This window comes from Pleurodeles waltl, chromosome 5 (assembly GCF_031143425.1).
Source record: "Pleurodeles waltl isolate 20211129_DDA chromosome 5, aPleWal1.hap1.20221129, whole genome shotgun sequence".
Classification (NCBI taxonomy): Eukaryota; Metazoa; Chordata; class Amphibia; order Caudata; family Salamandridae; genus Pleurodeles; species Pleurodeles waltl.
This window is the reverse complement of record NC_090444.1, coordinates 1,745,042,848-1,745,056,380: the sequence shown is the minus strand read 5'-3', so window position 1 is coordinate 1,745,056,380 and position 13,533 is coordinate 1,745,042,848.

The following is a 13,533-nucleotide window of genomic DNA, read 5'->3' as shown; positions in this document are numbered from 1 at the left end:
CCTGATGAACCCTCACCTCTCTGTCCTCTCCACAGTCATCCCACATGTGCCCTTGTCAACCTGTCACGTGATTAACCATAACTTTTGTATCCTGGCCTTTGCCCCATCAGCTGTCACCACTTCTTCCACTTCCTGCTTTCAGTTCTCTCATGTGCACTCCTCCCTGCCTCTCGGGTGTTTCCACAACGTGCCCCCCTCACAACCTACCTCCCCTCGCCTGTCTCTTGTCTGCCACACCACACACTTGTAACTCAGCTACAGCTGCCCTCACCTGTTACCACTCATGTGTCACTGTCGCCATCCGCGGCTGATTCTCTCTTGTCATTTGTGTACTCTCACCCATCGTCTCTGTACCCTCACCCATGTCGCCTGTCTGTCGTTACCCATGTCACCTTTTTAACCTTCACCACTGCCATCTATTCTGTGGGGTCCACACTGTCACCCACCTCTCCTGTCAGTGGAATCCTGCGCAGCACTCGTACTTCACACATCTCCATCTTACCCTAACTCGCCACATGTTTATCATCTTCAAACCCCCCCCAAGCTACTTCCGGAGCTAGTACTTCCCTCTTCCTCCTGTTCTTTCTCCATGTTAACCAATGGCAAGTGTCATCTTTTCTGTGTAATAGCCATACTCTGCAATATACCTAAGACATCATCATAACCACACACCCCTTTGATGCCTCCCTTACTTACCCACCAAAATTAGCCCAGCTGTGGCTCTTTTACCTCTTTGCTCATTTCTTCCTAACCTGTGAGACCAACCCTGGCCTTTCTGCATCCTTCTGGGACTGTAGTTTTTGCTCTGTGTGCCTCCTTTGACACACCATTGCTCTTACTCAGGGTACCTCTGCCACTGAGTTTCCTTACACTTCTGATCTTGGCATTTTCCCTTCCAGTGCCCCATTCGTTAGACACCTCCAAAACCTCCCCCGTTGTTCTGAACTGTGGTCTGTTTTTAGTGTACCACCTTTGCAGCTACACCACAGGAAGAGGCACTGCAGGTTGTTGTCCTCTGCTACTGTCAACATACTCCCTACCCCTGCATCATTTCTTCGATGCCTGCATCTTTCATCACATTGTACTATCTGCATGACCCAGTGTGTAGCAATTGTATAGCTCTTCAATCCCTGGCGGCACAGCACCCAGGATAATGTGCTTTACGGCTAAACACTTATACGGTTCCAAAGGCGAGACCTATTGGCTATGCCAATGCTTGTTCTTTAAGTTACTGAATTGATTAAGTAAGTGTTTGTATTTAGCATGTGTTGTAAAAAACAGGGAGCCCTGTACCGCCAAACGTTTAAACCCCCAACGAGGAAACTGTGATTTATATTTTTTTAACTTTAATTTGAGTGTCGAAGGCAATTTCTTGCTGACACTCTGTGTTCATGATTTGGGCAGCACATTTTCATCAAACTAATGGCTTTTAAATCTAAACTTAAGTTTTCTTGATTAATTTTGCCCGTTCTTAATTATCTGAGCTGTAAATAATGTTTTATTATAAAGCGCCTGGGGTTGCATGGCATGAAAGCCACTAGAACAAGCGTAATATGTTGGTGCTGTAATCGGTTGCAAGCTGCAGGGACACCAATTCAATCTGCCCTCGCCTTATCTTTAGCTCACATTATTAGTTTCATTAGATGCAACTGGGTGGTCATTTTGACTTCCTTATTATACAATATCCTGGATATTCAGATGATATGTTCCTTGCAAATATGTCTTCAGTTCACTTGCCCTTCTCAAATGGACTTGTAATGTTTGACAAACAAAGAACACTCCAACGTCTGGAAAAACATTGGGTCGGACTCAAACTTTTTTGAATTAGCATTTAAAAGATGTCTTATGCTGCATACAATATATGTCCTGGTTCACAAAAGGAGACTGAGTGTATTTCGTGCAGAGATATTTGCACAACTTAAATTTGCATAAGGACGCTTATTACGAGTATAATTAGTAATTACTATATATTATCGACAGTAATGCCATTTTAGCCAAGTACAGGTCAAAGAAGAAAATCCCACAGGGAATATCCGATGAAAAACTGCATCCAGATTTTTCCCACAAATCACTAGTACTAGAACAATTGGCTCTAAGTGTGGTGCCTTAGCTGGGTATTTCATGTGTGGGACCACAAGCAGAACAACACCGCCACCAATGTTGCCACCTCCAATAACACCTGGCGTGGAAAACCAGGAGCAGAATTACAATCCCAATTCCAAATTGTAGAAGAAGCTACAAAACAGGTAGAATTGCCACTGACAACTTCCCTCTGCTCAGAGCAGGTGAGAAATGATATCACTTGTAAGTCAAATGACTGAAAAATGCATGCTATTAATATTAAGCAAAATATCCAAAAATAAAAATGTATGAAACAAAAATATAGTTTTTAAGCATTATATCCAGGAAGCAATTTGTTATTTTAAGTGCACATTAATATATCTGAAACATCACACTAATAAACACACAGGACGATACGCAGCCCAGAGTAACTCACCTCCGAGACACTTGCAGCTATCACATAGTGTTACTGGGTCAGGACATCATGCTGAATGCAAAGCAGATCCCGATTCCATTGGCACACTAACAATAGACAACAGTTGCCTAGCGCCAAGAAGGAGACACCCTATCCTAGGCATGACATACATTGTTCCACTCATCATGAATTCAGCCAACATCCTTGCCACACATAGGTTGGATATGGATAACATACAGAACCTGCTGTTGCCATACGTGGCGCTCTGCATCCCGATAGAGGCGTGAGTACTGCCAGGTTGTATGTTGGAACAACGCATGTCTTTACCACACATACCGTTACTCCACTTTTTTGAAACAATCACATCTTAGCCATGCATTCCTTTACCACACATATCATTTCAACTATATGCCTTAGGGAAAGTGCTGGACTTTGGAGCGCTATCATTTACTATTCCAACTCCAGTCTGAACTACAGTAGGAAAGGTGTTGGACTTTTATCTTCAACACTGCATTCCCTAAGGCATGTCGTTGTAACTACATGCGTGTTAAAGGAATGCATGGTAAAGTCGCATTTGTTGTATATGCCGCTTTCTAACTGCAACGTGTGGTTTGTCCATTGTACTAAAGGCTGTGTCCTACACTGTCATCCCTCCCTCTCCAGAGGTTACTGACAGGGTTTTATTTCCCGGCAACAGGTGGATTCCAGGCACCAATGGGAAGTCTGCACAGTTACTGGTGCGATAAGCACAGTTGAATGAAATTGGGGGCGTCCTGGATGTCATAGGTGGGTTGGAATGCACCCATGTTGTATTTCTAGCAATCAGCAGGAAAAAGCAGATATTTCGCAGTCACCAGATACAAATCTACAGAAGGTGTGTTGATAATTTTACAAGCCTTGGGTAAACGACACTCCTTTAATCAATGTTGGACCCTTATGAATTTTAAACAATCCCAAAAGGATAAGACACAAAATCTAGAAGATGATGGAAAGCACAGAAATGGATTGGAGCATATTTGCATAAAGTATGTGCTAAGTGATTGTTGATGAAAGAAAGAATAAAGGAGTTTTTTAAGACAAGCAATTGGATGAACTTTTTGGGACTGAATCAACCTGCCACTAGGTGAATCGAATGGTGAACAACTGGATAGGATTGGGTGTGCAACAGAATCAGTGGATTTAAATATAAGACATCCCAAGAACAATGGATAGGTGGCATCCAGAAAGAATATGGGGCCAGATGTACTAACATTAGGAATACCGATTTCCTAATTGTGATTCTCTCCACATCTCAATAAGGAAATCTGTATTCCTAATGTATGAAATGTTTTAATTTCATTAGCGCTTTCTGTTAGTTGCAAATCGAACTACTTCATGCATATTAATGAGGTAGGTCTCAATTTGTGACCTATTAGGAATCGCAGGCATCACATGAATTGTGGCCTGCTGAGCTCAACACACAACCATGTCTGTGACCGCTTTAAAAAAAAGCAATCTTTTTTTTTAATTCAGCCCATTTTCCTTAAAGGAAAACAGGATGCTTTTAACATGAAAAAATGAAAATGTTTAAGAGTAGGCAGTGGTCCTTGGGACCACTGCATGCTCTTAAAACATATTTTGTTAACACTCTCAAATGTAAAGGGGTCCCTAAGGGACCCCTTCCCCTTTGCAATTAGGTTACCACCAGTTTTAAACTGGTGGTAAAGTACTACTATTTTGCGACCAGAATTTAGTCGCAAAACAGTAATACATACCATGCCAATTCGGTATTTGGAAGGTACGCCCTAAGCGTGCCCCTGCCAAATACCAAGTCGCAAATGCACAATGTGATTCAGTAACGAGTTACCAAATCGCATTTTTCATTTTGTACATTAGAAAAAGCATTTTTCCGATCTCAAACTGCACAGTTCTGTGAATCAGACCTTCTGCGACCTGGAAAAAGGCTTTCCACATCTGGACCCACGGCTCCTAGTTGCGGATAATACAGTGTAGATCACATTACTGCATACCTGAAAGCATACTTCTTGTCACTGGATAGGGCCTGGTATGGTGATGATCATATTCCCTCATAAACTTTAAAACTTTTTTACAAATCTGCCATGCTCATTTATGTGACAAAAATTATCCAACCAAGCGGGGATGTAAAGACACTACTCGTAAATGCCCTTTGTGAATTCTCAAAGTCGTAAACTTAGATGTTTGGTCTAAGTTTAACCCAAACGTCTAAGTTTACCTTTGCGAATCTGGTCCTTTAAGTCTAGAAATGTATTACTGAGGGATCCATACCTTAGGCTGGACTGGTCCTTTACTATTACAAATAGCCACTATTTTTCCTTGATTAGTTACTCTTGATATATGAGAGGCCTCTCTCGGGTTATTCTTCCAGATCTAATAAGTAGAATTTGGATCATACAGATTGCAGCTATGGCCATCAGGACTCAGTACTTCCTCAAGTGCTCTTCTGTGCACGGTCAGCTACTTTGTATGCCAGATTTGCCACAATTGGAGTCTCTGCGAAATAGGTTTAACTCCGAAATCTAAATATAAGGGCAACAACGGGGTGCTCTGCGGCAGGGTAACGAAGGACCTAAAGAAGTTCTTCTCCATTTGTCCAGTCTAGGGACCGTTACATGTACCCACATTCCATTCCAAACAAAAGAAGGCTGCCCCCACATCTTGGATACTGTAAACCTGTAATGTAGGTGAACCGGGCCTTACCACAGTAGATCTATGTGTTCTCAATGTCCCAGAACTATATTGTAGCAGTTTTAATGCACATTTATCCATCTACATATTCCATGTCATATTATCTGTGAATTTGACACCAAAATGTTCAAGCGTCCTTTACCATCTCAATTCTTACTCCAGTGTTGGTGCAGTTCGATAGTTCTTATGCTGATTAAAGGCAATGAATTTGAGCTTAGCAATATTCACCTTGAGCCTGTGCTGCCCGCAGAAGAGTCCGAAGAGATATACCATTGGTGTAATTAAGAAATCATTATTTGAAGGGTGTGTGTGAAGGGCATTGCTTCCAAATACACATTCCTTAAGGTATGTATTAATATTTTGCAACCAAAATCCAGTCACAAACATTTATTATTTTACCATTAATTCAATCAAATTACATTCAATTCACTTTATTTCGTTCAAAGACCATAAAAGTAGCAGAACACATATAAAATACCAAAAAACTTCACATTTCTCTAATTCCATTTCATAACAACAATCTCAGCATGGATCACAAAAATATTAACAGATTTTAAGCCTTGTGCAACAATTGGTACCACAATTATAAAACACAATATAATCAAATATAAAATATTAATTCAGTAAAAAAATTAAAAGCTTACACATAAAAATACTTTAAAAAAAGATTAGCTTAAAAACAGACCATTCATCTAGCAGTAATAGTTCTTCATTGGCAATGAATCACTAGATGTGCAAAGGTTCATTGTTAGATGGCACTATTGTATAGGCTATTTAACAAGACAAGAACTGTCAGATACTTGTATCCAAATAGTTAATTAGTTAATTTACACATCAGGAGCAACTGCCACCTGTTTTGCAAATTTGGAATGAGTAGGCCAAGCTTATTCTAGCAATTTAGCCACAGAAAACACAATACATGATCCAGTATCTGACCTACAAATCCGCAAGGCCAACTTGTAGTGGTGTGTTCCCGAGTATCTACACAGGGGCACAAACCAGCTTCTTCTTTGGCTCCCATACCTGGAGAAGAAAAAAAGAAAATGGTTATCTGTTTCATCAGCTTCCCTGCAGGGAGGGCACAGTGCACTTCCGCCTGTTTGACATCTCCAGTTAGTAGAAAAGGATGCTAGTGGTAATGTACCCAGCCTATATCTTAGGTACAATGACCTAGTAAAAGGAGGGTCAATCTCATGAAGAGATATTAAAAATGTCGGTTTGTACTTGTAGTTTAAGAGGTGCTCGGCCACTCTGGCATGGCTTGTAAATAAGCGAAGTTTCAACCATTCATTATCCTAGAACACTAGTTTTACTTTTTTGGCAGAAGAAGAGGAAATTGTCTCTGGGTGTTGGGACCTTGTTGGGCAATTCAACCAAGGCAACACAGTAGTGCTCCTAGCTAGACCAAGGATTTCTTTCCGCCCGGTTCTACAGGGATGCAGCTAAGGGGTCGCTCATAGTCTAAGACAATACAAGAATGGTTTCAATCGGACTTGGGCAGTAATTGGTGGAATATCCAGGTCCACTTTAAAGAAGACTAGGGGCATACTCATGGGGAGTTTTAGCACAGCTGTAGGAAGTTGGCTCTGTATGCACTATTTCAAAGTAAGGAATAGTATGCACAGAGTCCAAGGGTTCCCCTTAGAGGTAAGATAGTGGCAAAAAGAGATAATACTAATGCTCTATTTTGTGGTAGTGTGGTCGAGCAGTAGGCTTATCAAAGGAGTAGTGTTAAGCATTTGTTGTACATACACACAGGCAATAAATGAGGAACACACACTCAGAAACAATTCCAGGCCAATAGGTTTTGTTATAGAAAAATATATTTTCTTAGTTTATTTTAAGAACCACAGGTTCAAATTCTACATGTAATATCTAATTTGAAAGGTATTGCAGGTAAGTACTTTAGGAACTTTGAATAATTACAGTAGCATATATACTTTTCACATAAAACACAAATAGCTGTTTTAAAAGTGGACACAGTGCAATTTTCACAGTTCCTGGGGGAGGTAAAGTATTGTTAGGTTTTGCAGGTAAGTAAACCACCTACGGGGTTAAGATTGGGGTCCAAGGTAGCCCACCGTTGGAGGTTCAGAGCAACCCCAAAGTTACCACACCAGCAGCTCAGGGCCGGTCAGGTGCAGAGTTCAAAGCGGTGCCCAACACGCATAGGCTTCAATGGAGAGTAGGGGGTGCCCCGGTTCCAGTCTGCCAGCAGGTAAGTACCCGCGTCTTCGGAGGGCAGACCAGGGGGGTTTTGTAGGGCACCGGGGGGGACACAAGTTCACACAAAAAGTACACCCTCAGCGGCACTGGGGCGGCCGGGTGCAGTGTAGAACCAAGCGTCGGGTTTCTAATGTAAATCAATGGGAGACCAAGGGGTCTCTTCAGCGATGCAGGCAGGCAAGGGGGGGGCTCCTCGGGGTAGCCACCACCTGGGCAAGGGAGAGGGCCTCCTGGGGGTCACTCCTGCACTGGAGTTCCGATCCTTCAGGTGCTGGTGGCTGCGGGTGCAGGGTCTTTTCCAGCCGTCGGGATTTTAGAGTCAGGCAGTCGCGGTCAGGGGGAGCCTGGGGATTCCCTCTGCAGGCGTCGCTGTGGGGGCTCAGGGGGGACAACTTTGGTTACTCACAGTCTCGGAGTCGCCGGAGGGTCCTCCCTGAGGTGTTGGTTCTCCAACAGTCGAGTCGGGGTCGCCGGGTGCAGTGTTGCAGTCTCACGCTTCTTGCGGGGATTGCAGGGGTCTTTAAATCTGCTGCTCTGAAACAAAGTTGCAGTCTTTGTTGAACAGGGCCGCTGTTCTCGGGAGTTTCTTGGTCTCTTGGAAGCAGGGCAGTCCTCAGAGGATTCAGAGGTCGCTGGTCCTTGAGAAAGCGTCGCTGGAGCAGGTTTCTTTAGAAGGCAGGAGACATGCCAGTAGGACTGGGGCCAAAGCAGTTGGTGTCTTCTTTCTTCTTCTGCAGGGTTTTTTAGCTCAGCAGTCTTCTTCTTCGGTAAGTTGCAGGAATCTAAATTCTTAGGTTCAGGGGAGCCCTTAAATACTAAATTTAAGGGCGTGTTTAGGTCTGGGGGGTTAGTAGCCAATGGCTACTAGCCCTGAGGGTGGGTACACCCTCTTTGTGCCTCCTCCCAAGGGGGGGTGGGTCACAATCCTATCCCTATTGGGGGAATCCTCCATCTGCAAGATGGAGGATTTCTAAAAGTTAGAGTTACTTCAGCTCAGCACACCTTAGGGGCTGTCCTGACTGGTCAGTGACTCCTCCTTGTTATTCTCATTATTTCCTCCGGCCTTGCCGCCAAAAGTGGGGCCGTGGCCGGAGGGGGCGGGCAACCCCACTAGCTGGAGTGCCCTGCGGTGCTGGAACAAAGGGGGTAAGCCTTTGAGGCTCACCGCCAGGTGTTACAGCTCCTGCCTGGGGGAGGTGATAGCATCTCCACCCAGTGCAGGCTTTGTTACAGGCCACAGAGTGACAAAGGCACTCTCCCCATGTGGCCAGCAACATGTCTCGAGTGTGGCAGGCTGCTAGAACCAGTCAGCCTACACGGGTAGTTGGTTAAGGTTTCAGGGGGCACCTCTAAGGTGCCCTCTGGGGTGTATTTTACAATAAAATGTACACTGGCATCAGTGTGCATTTATTGTGCTGAGAAGTTTGATACCAAACTTCCCAGTTTTCAGTGTAGCCATTATGGTGCTGTGGAGTTCGTGTTTGACAGACTCCCAGACCATATACTCTTATGGCTACCCTGCACTTACAATGTCTAAGGTTTTGCTTAGACACTGTACGGGCACAGTGCTCATGCACTGGTGCCCTCACCTATGGTATAGTGCACACTGCCTTAGGGCTGTAAGGCCTGCTAGAGGGGTGACTTATCTATACTGCATAGGCAGTGTGAGGTTGGCATGGCACCCTAAGGGGAGTGCCATGTCGACTTACTCGTTTTGTTCTCACCAGCACACACAAGCTGGCAAGCAGTGTGTCTGTGCTGAGTGAGGGGTCCCCAGGGTGGCATAAGTTATGCTGCAGCCCTTAGAGACCTTCCCTGGCATCAGGGCCCTTGGTACCAGGGGTACCAGTTACAAGGGACTTACCTGGATGCCAGGGTGTGCCAATTGTGTAAAACAAAAGTACAGGTTAGGGAAAGAACACTGGTGCTGGGGCCTGGTTAGCAGGCCTCAGCACACTTTCAGATCAAAACATAGCATAAGCAAAGGCAAAAAGTCAGGGGGTAACCATGCCAAGGAGGCATTTCCTTACACAACCCCCCCCCAAACGAAAGAGGATGAGACTAACCTTTCCCAAGAGAGTCTTCATTTTCTAAGTGGAAGAACCTGGAAAGGCCATCTGCATTGGCATGGGCAGTCCCAGGTCTGTGTTCCACTATAAAGTCCATTCCCTGTAGGGAGATGGACCACCTCAACAGTTTTGGATTTTCACCTTTCATTTGCATCAGCCATCTGAGAGGTCTGTGGTCAGTTTGAACTAGGAAGTGAGTATCAAAGAGGTATGGTCTCAGCTTCTTCAGGGACCAAACCACAGCAAAGACCTCCCTCTCAATGGCACTCCAACGCTGCTCCCTGGGGAGTAACCTCCTGCTAATGAAAGCAACAGGCTGGTCAAGGCCATCATCATTTGTTTGGGACAAAACTGCCCCTATCCCATGTTCAGAGGCATCTGTCTGCACAATGAACTGCTTGGAGTAATCTGGAGCTTTCAGAACTGGTGCTGTGCACATTGCTTGTTTCAGGGTGTCAAAAGCCTGTTGGCATTCTACAGTCCAGTTTACCTTCTTGGGCATTTTCTTGGAGGTGAGTTCTGTGAGGGCTGTCACAATGGATCCATATCCCTTCACACACCTCCTATAGTACCCAGTCAAGCCAAGGAATGCCCTGACTTGAGTCTGGGTTTTTGGAGCTGCCCAGTCCAGAATAGTCTGGATCTTAGGCTGGAGTGGCTGAACTTGGCCTCCACCTACAAGGTGTCCCAGGTAAACCACAGTTCCCTGCCCTATCTGGCATTTGGATACCTTGATAGAGAGGCCTGCAGATTGCAGAGCCTTCAAAACCTTCTTCAGGTGGACCAGGTGATCCTGCCAGTTGGAGCTAAAGACAGCAATATCATCAAGATAAGCTGCACTAAAGGACTCCAAGCCAGCAAGGACTTGATTCACCAACCTTTGGAAGGTGGCATGGGCATTCTTTAAACCAAAGGGCATAACAGTGAACTGATAATGCCCATCAGGTGTGGAGAATGCTTCTTTTCTTTTGCTCCAGGTGCCATTTTGATTTGCCAGTACCCTGCTGTTAAGTCAAAGGTACTTAAGAATTTGGCAGCACCTAATTTGTCTATCAGCTCATCAGCTCTAGGAATGGGATGGGCATCTGTCTTGGTGACAGAATTAAGTCCTCTGTAGTCCACACAAAACCTCATCTCTCTCTTTCCATCTTTGGTGTGAGGTTTGGGGACTAAAACCACTGGGCTAGCCCAGGGGCTGTCAGAGTGCTCAATTACTCCCAATTCCAGCATCTTGTGGACTTCCACCTTGATGCTTTCCTTAACTTGATCAGACTGTCTGAATATTTTGTTTTTGACAGGCATGCTGTCTCCTGTGTCCACATCATGGGTACACAGGTGTGTCTGACCAGGGGTTAGGGAAAAGAGCTCAGCAAACTGTTGCAGGACCTTCCTACAGTCAGATTGCTGTTGGCCCGAGAGGGTGTCTGAATAGATCACTCCATCTACTGAGCCATCATTAGGGTTTGATGATAGAAGATCAGGGAGAGGCTCACTCTCAGCTTCCTGATCCTCATCTGTTACCATTAACAGATTCACATCAGCCCTGTCATGGAAGAGCTTAAGGCGGTTCACATGGATCACCCTCTTGGGGCTCCTGCTTGTGCCCAGGTCCACCAGGTAGGTGACCTGACTCTTCCTCTCTAGCACTGGGTAAGGGCCACTCCATTTGTCCTGAAGTGCCCTGGGAGCCACAGGCTCCAGAACCCAGACTTTCTGCCCTGGTTGAAATTCCACCAGTGCAGCCTTTTGGTCATACCAAAACTTCTGGAGCTGTTGGCTGGCCTCAAGGTTTTTACTTGCCTTTTCCATGTACTCTGCCATCCTTGAGCGAAGGCCAAGTACATAGTCCACTATGTCTTGTTTAGGCTCATGAAGAGGTCTCTCCCAGCCTTCTTTCACAAGAGCTAGTGGTCCCCTTACAGGGTGGCCAAACAGAAGTTCAAAGGGTGAGAATCCTACTCCCTTCTGAGGCACCTCTCTGTAAGCGAAGAGCAGACATGGCAGGAGGACATCCCATCTCCTTTTGATTTTTTCTGGGAGACCCATGATCATGCCCTTTAATGTCTTGTTGAATCTCTCAACAAGGCCATTAGTTTGTGGATGATAGGGTGTAGTGAATTTATAAGTCACTCCACACTCATTCCACGTGTGTTTCAGGTATGCTGACATGAAGTTGGTACCTCTGTCAGACACCACCTCCTTAGGGAAACCCACTCTGGTAAAGATACCAATGAGGGCCTTGGCTACTGCAGGGGCAGTAGTCGACCTAAGGGGAATAGCTTCAGGATACCTAGTAGCATGATCCACTACTACTAGGATGTACATATTTCCTGAGGCTGTGGGAGGTTCAAGTGGACCCACTATGACCACACCCACTCTTTCAAAGGGGACCCCCACCACTGGAAGTGGAATGAGGGGGGCCTTTGGATGTCCACCTGTCTTACCACTGGCTTGACAGGTGGTACAGGAGACACAAAACTCCTTAACTTTCTGGGACATATTGGGCCAGTAGAAGTGGTTGACTAGTCTCTCCCACGTCTTGGTTTGTCCCAAATGCCCAGCAAGGGGAATATCATGGGCTAAGGTCAGTATGAACTCTCTGAACTCCTGAGGCACTACCACTCTCCTAGTGGCTCCAGGTTTGGGATCTCTTGCCTCAGTGTACAGGAGCCCATCTTCCCAATAGACCCTATGTGTTCCAGTTTTCTTGCCATTGGACTCTTCAGCAGCTTGCTGCCTAAGGTCTTCAAGAGAGGGACAGGTTTCTTGGCCCTTACACAACTGCTCTCTTGAGGGTCCCCCTGGGCCTAAGAGCTCAACCTGATAAGGTTCTAACTCCATAGGCTCGGTTCCCTCAGAGGGCAGAACTTCTTCCTGAGAAGAGAGGTTCTCTTTTTGTTGTTGTGTTGCAGCTGGTTTTCCAGCTGACTTTCCTTTTCTCATGGTAGGCTGGGCCCTTTTTCCAGGCTCCAGCTCTACTTTTTCACCCTGAGCCTTGCACTGTGCCCTTGTCTTGACACACACCAGTTCAGGGATACCCAGCATGGCTGCATGGGTTTTCAGTTCTACCTCAGCCCATGCTGAGGACTCCAGGTCATTTCCAAGCAAACAGTCTACTGGGATATTTGAGGAGACCACCACCTGTTTCAGGCCATTGACCCCTCCCCACTCTAAAGTTACCATAGCCATGGGATGTACTTTAGTCTGATTGTCAGCGTTGGTGACTGGATAAGTTTGTCCAGCCAGGTATTGACCAGGGGAAACCAGTTTCTCTGTCACCATGGTGACACTGGCACCTGTATCCCTCAGGCCTTCTACACTTGTCCCATTAATTAAGAGCTGCTGCCTGTATTTTTGCATGTTAGGAGGCGAGGCAGCCAGTGTGGCTAAATCCACCCCACCCTCAGAGACTAATGTAGCTTCAGTGTGACACCTGATTTGCTCTGGGCACACTGTTGATCCCACTTGGAGACTAGCCATTCCAGTGTTAGCTGGAGTGGAGTTAGAAGTGGTTGTTTTCTTGGGACAGGCCTTGTCTCCAGTTTGGTGTCCAGGCTGATTACAGCTACGACACCAGGCCTTTTTGGGATCAAAGTTTTTACCCTTGTACCCAAAATTGTTTTGTGAAGAGGCTCTGGGCCCACCCTCCTGTGCAGGTTTTTGGGGGCCTGTAGAAGACTCTTTACTATTTTTGTTTTTGGCTGTCTCACCACCCTTCCCCTGGGGAGGTTTTGTGACCCCTTTCTTTTGGTCACCCCCTGTGGAAGTCTTGGACACCCTAGTCTTGACCCAATGGTCCGCCTTCTTTCCCAATTCTTGGGGAGAAATTGGTCCTAGGTCTACCAGATGCTGATGCAGTTTATCATTGAAACAATTACTTAATAGGTGTTCTTTCACAAATAAATTGTACAGCCCATCATAATTACTTACACCACTGCCTTGAATCCAACCATCTAGTGTTTTTACTGAGTAGTCTACAAAGTCAACCCAGGTCTGGCTCGAGGATTTGTGAGCCCCCCTGAATCTAATCCTATACTCCTCAGTGGAGAATCCAAA